The sequence below is a fragment of the Bubalus bubalis genome, chromosome 8 (assembly GCF_019923935.1).
Source record: "Bubalus bubalis isolate 160015118507 breed Murrah chromosome 8, NDDB_SH_1, whole genome shotgun sequence".
Classification (NCBI taxonomy): domain Eukaryota; kingdom Metazoa; phylum Chordata; class Mammalia; order Artiodactyla; family Bovidae; genus Bubalus; species Bubalus bubalis.
Window position 1 is genome coordinate 93,535,027 of NC_059164.1, and position 16,452 is coordinate 93,551,478.

A 16,452-nucleotide genomic window follows, 5' to 3' on the forward strand; every position below is an offset into this window, starting at 1 on the left:
CTTAGCAACTAAACAACAACAACAATAATCATCAGAGGAAGATTGGGACAAGGTGGGTGACAACATAAGAGGTAGTCACTTTTTTGCTATAATTTTCAGCAACATATGGATATTTTTATTATAAGAATATTATTTTAGAAGCAGAAAAATATATAAAAAGTATACAAATATAACAGTGTTCCTTATGCTTTGAAATAGCAAAAAATTGGATGTCATAAATAAGGGATTGGTTAAATAAATTATATTCATATTATGGAATACAGTTTAGCTCTCCCCCAAATATAGTATCATCTCACACCTATACTGGAGAAGGCAATGGCAACCCACTCCAGTACTCTTGCCTGGAAAATCCCATGGACGGAGGAGCCTGGTAGGCTGCAGTCCATGGGGTTGCTAAGAGTTGGACACAACTGAGCAACTTCACTTTCACTTTTCACTTTCATGCATTGGGGAAGGAAATGGCTACCCACTCCAGTGTTCTTGCCTGGAGAATCCCAGGGACAGAGGAGCCTAATGGGCTGCTGTCTATGGGGTTGCACAGAGTCGGACACGACTGAAGCAACTTAGCAGAGGCAGCAGCACACTTATACAAAGAACCAATAATAATGATATGTTTCTGTATAGCTCAAATTGTTAATTATATCTAGTTAAATATCTCAACTTTCTGAGTTATTTCTGTAATGTTTCAATTCTTAATGAGCAGCATGAATTACTTTTGCAATTGGAATGAAGGGTTATTATTCAATGCATATTGAAATTATGGATTTTATAATATTTTTTAGGTCTTGAGAATTAACTACCCCACCATGTTATATCAGATAAGTGTATTGCTTAATTTTTATGTGTTACACTTTTGTATACATTTCTAGAAACATATAATGTATTTTAGTTAGAGACTATTTAGATATCACTTTCCTTTTTTCTCTAGATCAGTGCTATTCAATAGAAATTTAATGCAAGCCACCTATGTCATTTTAAATTATCTAGTAACTACATTTTTTAATGTAGTTTTTTTTAATTTTTTTTGTAAAAGGAAACGTGATTAATTTTAATAATATAATTTATTAATCCAATATATGTAAAATACTATCATTTGACATGTAATGAATATAAAAATTATTAATAACATATTTTACATTCTAATTTTCATACTAAGTCTTTGAAATCTGGTGTGTACTTTATTATTGCAGCATATCTTAACTTGGATGCTAAATTTTCAACAGTTAAAATATCCTACCAAAACATTACATTGTTTTTAAAGGAAGAATATTTTACACTGCTTCAGTTTTTAAACTTGAGTTAAAATTAATTAAAAGTAAAAAATTCATTTCCCTAGTCATACTAGTCATATTTCAAGTGGTCAATAGCTACATGTGGCTGGTGGCAACATACTTGAAACCGTGTGAATATAGAACATTTTCACTACTGCAGAAAGTTCTGCTGGACAGTGCTGGTCTAGACACTGAGCTCTTGACTGATAAAATCAGCTCATCTTCCGAGTCCTACTTAACAGTGCCTGTCACCTAGTAGCTATTTCATAAATGAGGGATCCATTCATAAACCTGAGTTGGGGTGACCATAAATGGGAACCTGGTGCAGACTGAGAAGGATAAGAAGACCTTCACAGTATGGAGTTGGGTGGTTATCTTCCAGCTGAAGAAAGACAAATAGTTACTGTATCGGAGGTGTTTTGAGCCTGGTGTTTGCAAACAGCAAGTGATCTATGAATTTCTATTTGTTTTTCCTGATTTAATATAAACAAGAATTTGTGGAATGGACTTTTAGACCTAAGCAAGTGCAGGAAGAAGGCCAGGGCTCAGTGTAAACTGGGTCCTACTGAGTTAACGTAGTGGCTGTCTGTTGGTGGCAAGTGAGGGCAGCACAGACGGTGGTGAGCTCTGAGGAGTTCTGAAGTGTGGATAGATGGGAAATGGGGGGAGTATTAAGGTGAAGCCAAATCAAGAACTTGCAGACGAAAAGGAAAGCCAAGTCTATAAAGCACAGTATCAGGAAGATTGGCAAACCCAGTGGGACCAAGGTATAAGGAAAGATGCCAGGATCTGTTTCTTCCCATCCCAACTTAGAGGGAGGTTTGGTCTTTTTTTTTTTTTTTTTTTAATGTAAATTATAAGCAAATTGAGAATTAAAGTTACTGTTAACCTCATAGAAATGTATAACCAAATCACTGGTTTAAATGTTGAGTGTATTTCCTTCCTATATAATCATTATTTTGAATGCATTTTTATTTTATAAATGGATTTTAAAAAACATCTTAATATTCTGTAACATCTTTCCATGTCTTTACATATTCTTCAGTTCAGTTCAGTTTAGTCGCTCAGTCGTGTCCAACTCTTTGTGACCCCATGAATCGCAGCACACCAGGCCTCCCTGTCCATCATCAACTCCCGGAGTTCACTCAAACTCACGTCCATCGAGTCAGTGATGCCATCCAGCCATCTCATTCTCTGTCGTCCCCTTCTCCTCCTGCCCGCAATCCCTCCCAGCATCAGAGTCTTTTCCAATGAGCCAACTTTTCGTACGAGGTGGCCAAGGTATTGGAGTTTCAGCTTTAGCATCAGTCCTTCCAATGAACACCCAGGACTGATCTCCTTTAGAATGGACTGGTTGGATCTCCTTGCAGTCTGAGGGACTCTCAAGAGTCTTCTCCAACACCACAGTTCAAAAGCATCAATTCTTCAGCGCTCAGTTTTCTTCACAGTCCAACTCTCACATCCATACATGACCACGGCTATGGAAAAACCATAGCCTTGACTAGACAGACCTTTGTTGGCAAAGTAATGTCTCTGCTTTTGAATATGCTATCTAGGTTGGTCATAACTTTCCTTCCGAGGAATAAACGTCTTTTAATTTCATGGCTGCAGTCACCATCTGCAGTGATTTTGGAGCCCCCCAAAATAAAGTCAGTCACTGTTTCTCCATCAATTTGCCATACGTATTCTTAATATTCTTTCATTTTTTTTTTAATTATTTATTTTATTTTTTGGCTGTGCTGGGTCTTCATTGCTGCCTGCGGGCTTTCTCTAGATGTGGCGAGCAGGGAAGGGGGCTACTCTCTAGCTGTCATGTGAGGGCTTTTCATTGCAGTCGCTTCTCCTATAGTGCAGAGTCTTTAGGCAGTGGGCTCTAGAATGTGGGCTTCAGTAGTTGTGGCTTACAGGCTTAGTTGTTCGGTGGCATGTGGAATCTTCCTGGACCAGGAATCTAACCCATGTCCCCTGCGTTGGCAGGCAGATTTTCGATCACTGGACCACTAGAAAAGTCTTATTCTTAGTATTCTTATACACCATTTTTAATGGGCCCCTTATTTTTGGTTGGTGTGGATTTGTTCCATTTGATTTAACCAACTGTCAGAAGACACAAAGATTTTTCACCATTTGAAACAATATAACTACTAGGTAAATCTTTGTGTATATTTATGGTGATCTCTTTAGAATAAATTCCTAAAAGTAGAATGGTTAGGTGAGAGGTTAATATCTATAAGTTTTTGGATTTGAATTGCTAAATCCCTCTTTTGAAGCCTGTAACAATGCACACTCTTCCATGGGTGCCTATTTCCCCAAACCCTCATCAATTCTGGGTAACATTAAAAACAAACCAGCAGCATCCACTATAGCCAAAAGCCCAACTTTGCTAACTTGACTGGTGAAAAAAGAAAATGGCACCTCCGTTTTTAAAACAGCATTTCTTTGGTTACTACAGATGTTGGACTTAAAAAAAAAAAAACAAAAAACCTGGCCATTTATTTGTATGTGTGTGAGATTGACCTGCCTATTTTTGTGACTGTCCATTTTCTACAAAATACTTACTTGGAGAGTTTTCTAAGTGCTGTCTACATAGTAAGGATATTAAGGATATATGATACAAATACTTCCCACTTGTACAGTATTTGCCTTTTCATTGTTTTCGTATGTGGCTTCACAGGTTTTTTTTTTTTTTAATAAACCTTTAATTTTTGAGTAATTTTTAGAATAATTTAACTTTACAGAAAAGTTGCCAAGATAGTACAGACAGTTCCTGCATACCTCTCACTCCACTTGCCCTAATGTTAACAGCTTACAGTAGTCCCTCCTGACCTAGTGGACAGATGGCTAAAACCATGAATAGTACCAACCCCTTTATATAATATGTGTTTTCTTACATATACATACCTATGATAAAGTTTAATTTATAAATTAGGCACAGTAAGAGATTAACAACAATAATCAATGAAATGGAGCAATTATAACAACATACTGTAATGAAAGTTATGTGAATGTAGTCTTTCTCAAAATATCTTGTATAAATGAGTGCCTTTTCCATTTCAACTAAGCACTTGTGTACTGTGGCCTAACTTTTTTTTTTTAATTTTATTTTTAAACTTTACAATATTGTATTAGTTTTGCCAAATATCGAAATGAATCCACCACAGGTATACATGTGTTCCCCATCCTGAACCCTCCTCCCACCTCCCTCCCATACCATCCCTCTGGGTTGTCCCAGTGCACCAGCCCCAGGCATCCAGTATCGTGCATGGAACCTGGACTGGCAACTCGTTTCATACATGATATTATACATATTTCAATGTGTGGCCTAACTTTTGCAGTGTGAAGTGTGACAGCAAAATTTGCATGCATTTCTTTTTCCTTCTTCAAAATTTCATGAGTAGAGGATTTGTTCTTACTGTAGACCTCAGCATATACTTTTTTTTCTTTCCTTATTAAGTCAAGAACTTTCACTTTTTCACCCAAAGGAAGACTCTGTGGCTTACCCTTGGCATATTCAAATTGCCAGCATCACTACTCTTGTGCTTTGGGGGCCATTATTAGTAATATAAGGGTTCCTTGAGCACAAGCACTGTGATACTTCGACAGTGGATCTGATAGCTGAAGTAGCTATTAGGCGACTAGTGGTCCTGACACACTGGACAGAGGAACGATTCATGGCTTGGGCAGGATGGAGCAAAATGGCAAGAGGTTTCATCTGACTGTTTAGAACAGCACACAATTTAAAATTATAAATTGTTCATTTCTGTAAATTTCCATTTAATATTTTTGGACCTCAGTTGACCTTGGGTAACTGAAACCTTGGGAAGCAAAACTGCAGATAAGGGTGAGCTACTGTATATAACCATAGAATATTGGTCAAAACAAAGGTTAAAGTTTGGTTGATTAAAAATTGAAGCACACTTTTTTTCAGACATTTGTGCATTTTCCATGCAAGTCTATGTAATCTATAATGTACTGAAACATATCATTAATAGTTTACTAATAGAGCTGTAGAACTTTTTTTTTTTTAACTATGAATTATAATGTTTCTATGTGCAAAGGCACTCAAAGTTTTGATTTTGAAGTGCTTTGGTGTCTGGTAACTCTACTGAAGGATTTACTTTGCAGTCCTGTCTCCTATGGTTTCATTTAGTGTCTTACTCTCCCTACTATCAGGCTACTTACTTTCTAGGGTTAAAGGGCAGAAGTGAAAAGTGTGCCTAACATCATTCTTAATAAGACGTAACATGCCATGAGGGCACTTTTCTAAAGACAGCTATCATCTTACTCTTTCTCAATTACAGCTTCCCCAGGGATGGGTTGATAAAGAGGTGTTTGGTCTAAAGTGGTGTTTTCCTAGAACTGAGTGGAAATACCTTGGATGACTGGATAGCCCAGAGTGTTGGAGCAGTGACTCGGGGTCCAAGGATGCCTGCTCCACCCTGGTCACTCCTGGGTCTTTGTGTAAGTCATTTCCCCACTTGGGCCTAATTTCCTCATCTGCAAAGCAATGGGACTTCAGTGATCTTTTTCCATCTGGAGATTTTCTCAGTGATTCTCGAAAACAGATTTATTGCAACTGATAGATAGGTTCATGATGTGGGTTGTGGTGAAGGTTTCATATGTCAAAGCTTTTCAAATGGTGTATTTTAAAATATATGCAGTTTAGTGTATGTCACATATATGTCAATACAGCTATCTAAAAAAATTTTTATCCAACTTTTAGAATGATGAGGCAATAGAAAGGATAATACTCTATTCTGATAAGCATCTGTTTATAATGTTAGTGAGAGAGAGAAACAACAGTGATTTCTGGAGTTTTCCCTATAGCTTCCTACTATGGCTTGTGCTTTCTCCTCCCCCAGCTTCTATTTTTTTTAATTACTATTTTCATCTATTCCAGGGAATGTTCATTTTCTTCATCTCAGGCATCATCCTTCAGTCCCTGCTCTTTTTTGGAATGCCTGAGGTTTAGGAGCGAGGGGGTCCAAGCTTCAGTTGGACTTTACTGTGTCTCTAGGCTCATCCCCACCATCTTTTTCAGGAAAAGAAGAGAGCTATCATGTCCCTAACTCTTATAGTGAACTCAACTCATTGGGTAGTACCTCTCAGCAAAAATTCCTCTTTGAAAGTACACTGTAAGGGAGACAAATATATTCTTACAGTGGAACTTCATACGGTGACAGCTGGGTAAGGAAATGCTCAGAGGCTGTTGTGGAGGTGGGCTCTGCCCCTCCTTTCCTACCCACTGCTAAGTATTCTTTTCTTGACTTCTTCTGTGCTCAGTCAGGCACCAGTCACTCACCAGGGACTCATGATCTTTCCACCGAAATACCTCTTTGAGCCCATTTTCTGCATTCCCTCTGGCACCACCCAGTCCATATGCATCATTTAAAAATCTAGATTTCTCCAGGAAGCTCTTTGCTTGACTCCCTGCTTAAAACTTCTCTGCCCTGCAACCATGCTGCAGGGTTCATCATTCTCAAGACTGCAGTCAGCTCAAAAATCTTCCAAGGCTCTCCATCTGCTCCTTTCATCAAGTATAAACTCTTCTGTTTGCACGGTGAGACCCTGTACCACCTAGTCCTTGTCTTCTCATATTCTACCTTCACCACCATGCCCAGGGTCAAATCTGCCTGAGTGGGTCAAATTTCCTCCCAATTCTGTTGTATGCCATTTTCTCCCAGTTCTCTACCTTTTACATGTTTCCCAACCACCAGAAATCTACCTGCCCTAAGATTCAGCTAGGGTTACATCTTTTCCAAGAAGATTTTACGATTCTGCAAGTACATTAATTTCAATTCATATGACTACTGTTTACTTGATAGGTTCTGGGGACATGAGGATGAATTATGGCTTCTACCACTTGGTTTCTTTCTTCTCCCCAGTACCCAACAGAATGAAAAAAACAGAAACACTGTATATATACCTGTTGGTCTTCTTTACAGACTGGGACCTGGTGGACCAGAGTTGACGAAAAGAGAGAGAAAAAGAGAGAGAGAGCAGTATCTCTTGGGTTACATGGAAAACCAATAAAGCCCATACACAGGACTTGTACCACTCACGAAGGCACAGGGCGTCCTCTCAAGGAGGTCTTGAAAGCCTGGGCGAGAAAGTGAGCTCTGTAGGTTTCCACACTCCAACGAGAATGAAGACAGAAAGCAGGATGCGGGGGACCCAGGTCTCTAGTGGAGCAAGGGTATTTTATTAGCAGAAATGCAGGTTTATATATATTTAGTAAAATGATTATTCAGCTATTACAAAGAATGAAATTCCACCAATTGCAACAAAATGGATAGTCTAATACTTATAAGGTTGCTGATGCTGAAGAGTCACTGAAGGGAGTTACTGAAAGGAATCCAAGCAGGTACCCTTTCCCATGATCTCAGTCCTGAGAACTGTGTGCAGCTGTACTTGTTCCCGGAATAGGAACTAATAAGGAACAGAGAATCCTTGAGAAATGACACACAAAGGAAGAAAAGTGCAACATATTGGATTCCTTAAAGTTGAATGTCCCCTGACATATAATACCTTTCCCCTTAAAGTTGGTACTTGAAAATTCAAGTTCAGTTCACTTCAGTCGTTCAGTTCTGTTCGACTCTTTGTGACCCCATGAACCACAGCACGCCAGGCCTCCCTGTCCATCACCAACTCCCAGAGTCCACCCAAACCCATGTCCATCAAGTCGATGATGCCATCCAACCATCTCATCCTCTGTCATCCCCTTCTCCTCCTGCCCTCAGTCTTTCCCAGCATCAAGGTCCTTTCCAATGAGTCAGTTCTTCACATCAGGTGGCCAGAGTATTGGAGTTTCAGCTTCAACATCAGTCCTTCCAATGAACACCCAGGACTGATCTCCTTTAGGATGGACTGGTTGGCTCTCCTTGCAGTCCAGGGGACTCTCAAGAGTATTCTCCAACACCACAGTTCAAAAGCATCAATTCTTCGGTACTCAGCTTTCTTCACAGTCCAACTCTCACATCCATACATGACCACTGGAAAAACCATAGCCTTGACAAACCTAGGGATTTAGAATGTGTGCAGATAAAGAATTTGTCACATGGAGGACAGATGAAAATTTCCTTGTGTCGGTTGACACTTGCTAGGCTAATATAATGCATATGAATGGCTAAAATATAATAAAATATGATTCCTAAAAATAGAAAGGTGTATTTTCTCTGTTTGCAATGAAGAACAAAGTCAGATTAATGTAGATGTATGTTTATAGACAAGGAAAGATAACCTTTGTTTAAAAAAGCCTTTGTTTAAAAATCAGAATATATGGGACTTCCTGGTGGTCCAGTGATTAAGAATCTGCCTTGCAATGCAGGGGACATGGGTTCAATCCCTGGTTGGGGAACTAAGATCTTACATGCCCTGGAACAACTAAGCACACTCCCACCACAACTAGAAAGTCCTTGCCCTGCAGTGAAAGATCCTGCACGATGCAAGGAAGATCCTGCATGCCACAATGCAACTAAGACTCAACACAGTCAAAAAGAAAAAAAAAATCAGAATACATGTGATGGTCTACTCTTTGTTAGAAAAAGCTCTAAAACATGGAAAGAAGTTTGGAGAGATACACCCTAAATGGTTTTCTTTTGGTGGAGGAATTTTTGTTGTTCAGTCGCTAAGTCTCTGACCCCTAAGTCTTTGTGACCCCATGGACTGCAGCCTACCAGGCTTCTCCGCCCATGGGATTTTCCAGGCAAGAGTACTGGAGTGGGGTGCCATTGCCTTCTCTGCCAACTCCCAGAGTTTACTCAAACTCATGTCCATTGAGTCAGTGATGCCATCCAACCATCTTATCCTCTGTCGTTCCTTTCTTCTCTTGCCCTCAATCTTTCCCAGCATCAGGGTTTTTTCCAACGAGTCGGCTGAGTCAGGTGGCCAAAGTATTGGAGCTTCAGATTCAGCAAAGTAGGAAGTCAAGGGTGGAGGAATTACTGGTGATTAAATAAAACACTTTCTTTTAATCCAAACTTTTTATAACAAGCAATTTCATTGTCATAATTAGAAAGACATTTTCATTTTAGGAAAAAGCACAGAAACAGGGACATCAATTTGGTACAAATGCAGATGGATCACTTTAGAAACGGTTCAGAATTGAATATTAAATGGCCTTCTGTTTTGTTTTAATATAGAGTGAGGACTGGAATGGGCCATATCTACAGGGAGATTCAGCAGATGTGGACTAAGTGATTGCAGTGTTTCAGGGTAAACATTATAAAAATAAACAAATGAGCCAATTAATGGAATGTGATAGAAGGGATGCCTGAATAATTACTATAAATGCTGTGCCCCCTTTTTTTTTTGTCAGAGACCCAGAAAGGACTTGAGCCTCTAGGTCTATTAATCTGGCTTCTATTACTGGTCATAGTTAGTGGCACTTTATGTTCTAAATCATGAACGTGTAATTTGTCCTTGATATGCTCTAGTAATTTTGTTTTCTTTACCTCAAAGTTTATTATCTCATTGTAGGAATGTAAAATGTATGGATTGGTGATATCACACAGGTGGGTGACTGCAACCTTGAGAATCTGATCTGCAGGTAGGAATTTTACCATTTGGGAACTTTACTTGAGTTCTTAGACTGCCAACAGATCAGCCTTAGCTGTGGTTTCTATAAATAAAGTTCAGGAGTAACACTTAATTCTGGATTCTTGGAAGATCTTTGACTATGAGATCAATCCTGTTTTATGGTGCCCTTTTAGGGCATATCTACTGTCGAGAAACATCTGTAGGGTAAGTTATGCTTTCTGGTGCCTATTTGAATTTTGTTTACCTGATTGACAGAGTATCACATTAAACTGTTGTAGAATAATGAATGTAAGTGTTCGGCATTTTTAGAGTTCTTTTAGATTTGGAGAGGGAGTAATGGAAATAATAAGAATGAATGATTAAAAAGAAAGAGATAAATGAATTTAAAGGAAAAAAAAAAGTGAAAACAGAACACAGGTACCCTATTTCTCTTTGTTCTTATTTTCCCCTCTGATGATTGTAATGTGGTGATGACAGACATCAGTGAAAAAAGCTGTTTGGTCATTTATCTGAGTGTCATCTCAGTAAGTGATTGGGTTACTCTTGTCCTCCTTTCTACCTCTCTGAATTTTATCTTTCAAGTCAGCTCAAGTCTGCCTCATCTTCAGATTTAGTTTCTAGGCAGTGGGAGCTCATGAAGTGGGAGGACCAGGGCTTCAAACTTCAGTCCAAATCCAACTCTCATGGCTTTGTATCCATTTTTGCTCCAAATTACGTCACTTTCAAGATTCAATGAAGATCTTTAGGCAGCATTTCTTGAAGAGTGTTTCAGAGAATTAACGAAATAGCCAAATAAATTTGGCCCCAAAACACAGGTGGTCAAGTAAATTTGGGAATCAGAGGCTTAAACAAATTACAGAATTTCTAGGAACTTTAACTAAATTAGTGTGCATTGTAAATCTATAAGAGGGGATCTAGGTTGCTGCAGCTATCCATTTCTCTTTGATCATCAAACTTTTCCCCACCTTTATTGTTATTTTTTATGTTGAACAACTCAAAGGGCTATTATTCCTTAGGACATGCACCAGGAAATACTGGCCCAGCATATTATTTTCCCAGTGCCTTTTCATTTTAAAGGACACCCAGGAGTCTACAGATTAGCTAGAAGGAATGAGACTCAAATGGAAGAATTTTCAGACCATTTGTGGCCAGGAGGCAGGAGAGCTTTGAAGAGCTCACATTCTATGACTTAAGTATTCCTCTGGAGTTCATTGGAAATTGGGTGGTATTTGGTTTTAGAGAGTCTAGGTTCTAGTACCTTATTATGGCTCTTTGTACCTATCCCTTCCCCTCTGCACAAATGGGCAGGGCAGTAACTACAGAAAAAGTAGGGAAGTCAGCCTACTCAGAGAAAGGAAACATCTGTCACCAAGGAAGGGCTATAAGAATCTAGCTCTACTGCTGAACTTTTTTTTAGAGGGTATGTATTTGCTTGTTTTGCAACTTCTCTTTCCTGCCAGGATGTCCTTGATATCCTTCATTCCTCATTGTGTGTGTGTGTAGAAAGAGAGAGAAAGAGACACACAAACCATATTTTATCCAGGTCTCAACTGTCCCTAGCAATACCCCAAGTTTGGGCTGCATGAATGGGGTTTGGAGATGGAATACTGATACATTTCAGTTAACAACAAAAACACCTTACGTCTACTCAAATGTACATTTGATTCCTTTTTTGAGCACTTATAAGCACCAAATTAATCATTCTACCTTTTGGAAGCTAATTTCTGAAAAACAGGAACAGACGAGATGTACAAACCAATGCTTTATGAGCAGCAGGTGTTATTTGGTAAATAATCATTAGCTAAAGAAAGCATAATTTTATTGGCAAACTTCCTGCTAGGCATGGGTATAGCTCTTAATTATCATTTAAATAATATTTCCTTAGGGGAAGTAAAAGCCATTCTATCAACTCCTCATTCTGAGGTTGTGGGTCAATATACTATTTATTAGTTTCTTGATTGTCAAAGAGATTATTGACTACTGCATTAACCTTTTATATGTAGAGACTTATAGGCGCAGAAAGTAACAGAAAACAGTGTCCAGGTTTTGTTTTTAAGGTCGTGTCTGTGGTTAATATTTTTTAGAGACCAAGTTCTTGAGATCATAAAAAGAATGAAGAGAAAATAAAAAATCTGGTGGAACTGGAGAATGAAGAACATTTTCAGGTCTCTGTCCTGAGGGGACTTCTGCTTTCCAGAGTGAATAGTTCACAATTAGATGTGATGATAGAGATCTCTTATTTTGAATTTGTACATTGTTTTCTCTAATGAGAATTGGGGAGTGCTAACCCATGAAGCTGGGACCCAGAACAGCTGGGCTCTTGTCCCAACTATATGACACTGAGTCATCTACCTTCTCTGCATTTTCCCATTCAGTATGTAGTGGTGGTTTAGTTGTCAAGTCGTGTCCAACTCTTGTGACCCCATGGACTGTAGCCCCCCAGGCTTCTCTGTCCCTAGGATTTTCCAGGCCAGAATACTGGACTGGGTTGTCATTTCCTTCTCCCGGGGATCTTCCTGACCTTGGGATTGAACCTGGGTCTCCTGCACTGCAGGCAGATTCTTTACCAACTGAGCTACAGACCCTGTGTTACAGATCCCATTTGATATAATGAGGATAAATACACCATTCTTGTATCTCACAGGTGTTTTATAAGAATGAAAAGAGAGATCAAATCTGAAAGTTATTTTGAAAAATTATTGCCACCTTCAATGCATTATTTCTTCCCTAAATAATTTATAGTGTTAATATTCTGTTATGAAATTAATTGGATCACTTGAATGTCAACTGTGAAAAAAAACTGCCATAGTTTAAAATAATCTCTCCCTTCTGCCAGTTTTAATATCTAGCCATATGGGGGGGAGAATATAATATATATGCTGATGCTTGGATATTTAAAAACCCTTATTGCAACCTCACAGTGATTTCACAATGATTCTGGTCTTAAAGGCTTGAGTTAAGATAGATATGAACTAATTTCCTGAAATCTATCCATGCTGAAATGTCCATTTCCCTGGAATGACCCAGTCATTGCCTTGATCTTTTAGCCATTTCAGCTTGTTTTCTGGAAATCACCCACCATCTTAGGAAAGACAATTCAGTTCAGTCGCTCAGTCGTGTCCGACTCTTTGCAACCCCATGAATTGCAGCACGCCAGGCCTCCCTGTCCATCACCATCTCCTGGAGTTCAAACCCACGTCCATCGAGTCGGTGATGCCATCCAGCCATCTCATCCTCTGTCGTCCCCTTTTCCTCCTGCCCCCAGTCCCTCCCAGCATCAGAGTCTTTTCCAATGAGTCAACTCTTCACATGAGGTGGCCAAAGTACTGGAGTTTCAGCTTTAGCATCATTCCTTCCAAAGAACACCCAGGACTGATCTCCTTTAGAATGGACTGGCTGTATCTCCTTGAAGTCCAAGGGACTCTCAAGAGTCTTCTCCAACACCACAGTTCAAAAGCATCAATTCTTCGGCACTCAGCTTTCTTCACAGTCCAATTCTCACATCCATACATGATCACTGGAAAAACCATAGCCTTGACTAGACAGACCTTTGTTGGCCAAGTAATGTCTCTGCTTTTCAATATGCTATCTAGGTTGGTCATAACTTTTCTTCCAAGGAGTAAGTGTCTTTTAATTTCATGGCTGCAGTCACCATCTGCAGTGATTTTGGAGCCCCCAAAAATAAAGTCTGACACCGTTTCCACTGTTTCCCCATCTATTTCCCATGAAGTGATGGGACCAGATGCCATGATCTTTGTTTTCTGAATGTTGAGCTTTAAGCCAACTTTTTCACTCTCCACTTTCACTTTCATCAAGAGGCTTTTGAGTTCCTCTTCACTTTCTGCCATAAGGGTGGTGTCATCTGCATATCTGAGGTTATTGATATTTCTCCCGGCAATCTTGATTCCAGCTTGTGCTTCTTCCAGCCCAGAGTTTCTCATAATGTACTCTGCATATAAGTTAAATAAGCAAGGTGACAATATACAGCCTTGACAAACTCCTTTTCCTATTTGGAACCAGTCTGTTGTTCCATGTCCAGTTCTAACTGTTGCTTCCTGACCTGCATACAGGTTTCTCAAGAGGCAGGTCAGGTGGTCTGGTATTCCCATCTCTTGAAGAATTTTCCAGTTTATTGTGATCCACACAGTCAAAGGCTTTGGCATAGTCAATAAAGCAGAAATAGATGTTTTTCTGGAACTCTCTTGCTTTTTCGATGATCCCAGCGGATGTTGGCAATTTGGTCTCTGGTTCCTCTGCCTTTTCTAAAACCAGCTTGAACATCTGGAAGTTCACGGTTCACGTATTGCTGAAGCCTGGCTTGGAGAATTTTGAGCATTACTTTACTAGCGTGTGAGATGAGTGCAACTGTGCGGCAGTTTGAGCATTCTTTGGCATTGCCTTTCTTTGGGATTGGAATGAAAACTGACCTTTTCCAGTCCCATGGCCACTGCTGAGTTTTCCAAATTTGCTGGCATCTTGAGTGCAGCACTTTCACAGCATCATCTTTCAGGATTTGAAATAGCTCAACTGGAATTCCATCACCTCCACTAGCTTTGTTTGTAGTGATGCTTTCTAAGGCCCACTTGACTTCACATTCCAGGATGTCTGGCTCTAGGTGAGTGATCATACCATCATGATTATCTTGGTCGTGAAGATCTTTTTTGTACAGTTCTTCTGTGTATTCTTGCCACCTCTTCATAATATCTTCTGCTTCAACTTATGTCCAAATTCCCTTTGTCAGCATCCAGGCAGTCAAAGTTATTTTAGAGTCCCAGGGAACTGCTTATTCCATCATGACTGAAGATGTTCAGGTAATTATCCCACAGCCCACTCTTCCAGAGGCTTGCTGATCCGTATGAACTGAAGGTCCATCCTCTTTAATCTCTGGGTATCTTCTTCCATGGAAGGGATGTGTGGGTGCCACTAGGGCCTTCTGAGCTCTGAGCCACCCCTGCAAAGTGGTAGGAAGTTTCTGTCCCTCTCTTTTTCACATTTGATACAAGTGGTGAAGAATCCACCTGCAGTGCCAGAGACCTGGGTTCGATCCCTGGGTTGGGAAGATCCCCTGGAGGGGGACATGGCAACCCACTCCAGTATTCCTGCCTGGAGAATCCACATGGACAGAGGATTCTGGTGGGCTATAGTCCACGTGGTCGCAGAGTCAGACGCGACTGAGCACCTAAGCATGCTGTGCAAGTGGGATATGATAATAAAAAGTGTAATGAAAAGGGCAAAAAAGAGCCTGACATGAAAAACAAAGTGCAATCTGAAGAGTGTGACTCAAAGTAGGTAAAAGTAAGATGTTACTCATTTAGTTTCATTTAATTGTGGCTGTGCTGGGTCTTTTTTGCTGCATATGGGCTTTCTCTAGTTGCAGCAAGTGGGGGCTACTCTCTAGTTGTGATGTGCAGGCTTCTCATTGCAGTGGCTTCTCTAGTTGCAGAGCGCTAGCTCTATGGCCCAGCACTCTTGCCTCGAAAATCCCGTGGACGGAGGAGCCTGATAGGCTGTAGTCCATGGGGTTGCAAAGAGTCAGACACGACTGAGCGACTTCACTTTTACTTTTCACTTTCATGCATTGGAGAAGGGAATGGCAACCCACTCCAGTGTTCGTGCCTGGAGAATCCCAGGGACGGGGGAGCCTGGTGGGCTGCTGTCTATGGGGTTGCACAGAGTTGGACACGACTGAAGTGACTTAGCAGCAGCAGCTCTATGGCGAGTGGGTTTCAGTAATTGCGGCACACAGGGATCAAACATTGTCCTCTGCACTGGCAAGCAGATTCTTAACCAGTGGACCAATAGGGAGGTCCTCATTTAGTTTTTTTTAAAATAATTTCATTAATTTATTTTTGGCTGTGCTGGGTCTTCGTTGGTGCACACGGGCTTTCTCTAGTTATGAGCCGGGGAGAGGGGTTATTTTCTAGTGTAGCATTCGGGCTTCTCATTGCTGTGGCTTCTCTTGTTGTAGAGCAGGAGCTCTAGGGCATTGGGGCTTCAGTAGTTGTGGCAGGTGTGCTCAGCAATTATATCTCCTGGGCTCTAGAGCACAGGCTCAACAGTTGTGGCACACTGGGCTTAGCTGCTCCACAGGATATGAAATCTTCCCAGCTCAGGATTGGCACCTGCATCTCTTGCATTGGCAGATGGATTCTTTACCGCTGAGCCACCAGGGAAGCCCCCGCATTTAGTTTTTGAGATTATCTCAGACTCTGGGTTCCTGGAAAGGGAGAAAAAGCCAAAAGACAATCACAGGACTGACTGTCATCCTATATTTACAGCATCTCTCTGGCCACAAGACCCATTAATGTCCCAGCCCATTTTAGGGTGCTGCCAGAATATGGGAAAGACGTGACCCCAACACCTATAGGACAGAAAGAATGCTTGGGACTGGGTGTCACCATTTCCTTCACAATTGTAGATTCAAATGCGTTGCTATAAACCACTCATATGTGTGACTGTGATCTTATCTTAGGTTCTATTTGACATGCAGAATGAAGAAATGTTACTTAGAGAAAAGAATGGAATGGTAACTTCAACTTTGAAACTTATCATACATTGGAAAAGGCAGGTGTTTCAACATGAACATCAGAGAAATGGGCCATGCTCTACTGTGATAACAAGGCCTGTGCTTCCACTTCATGATTTA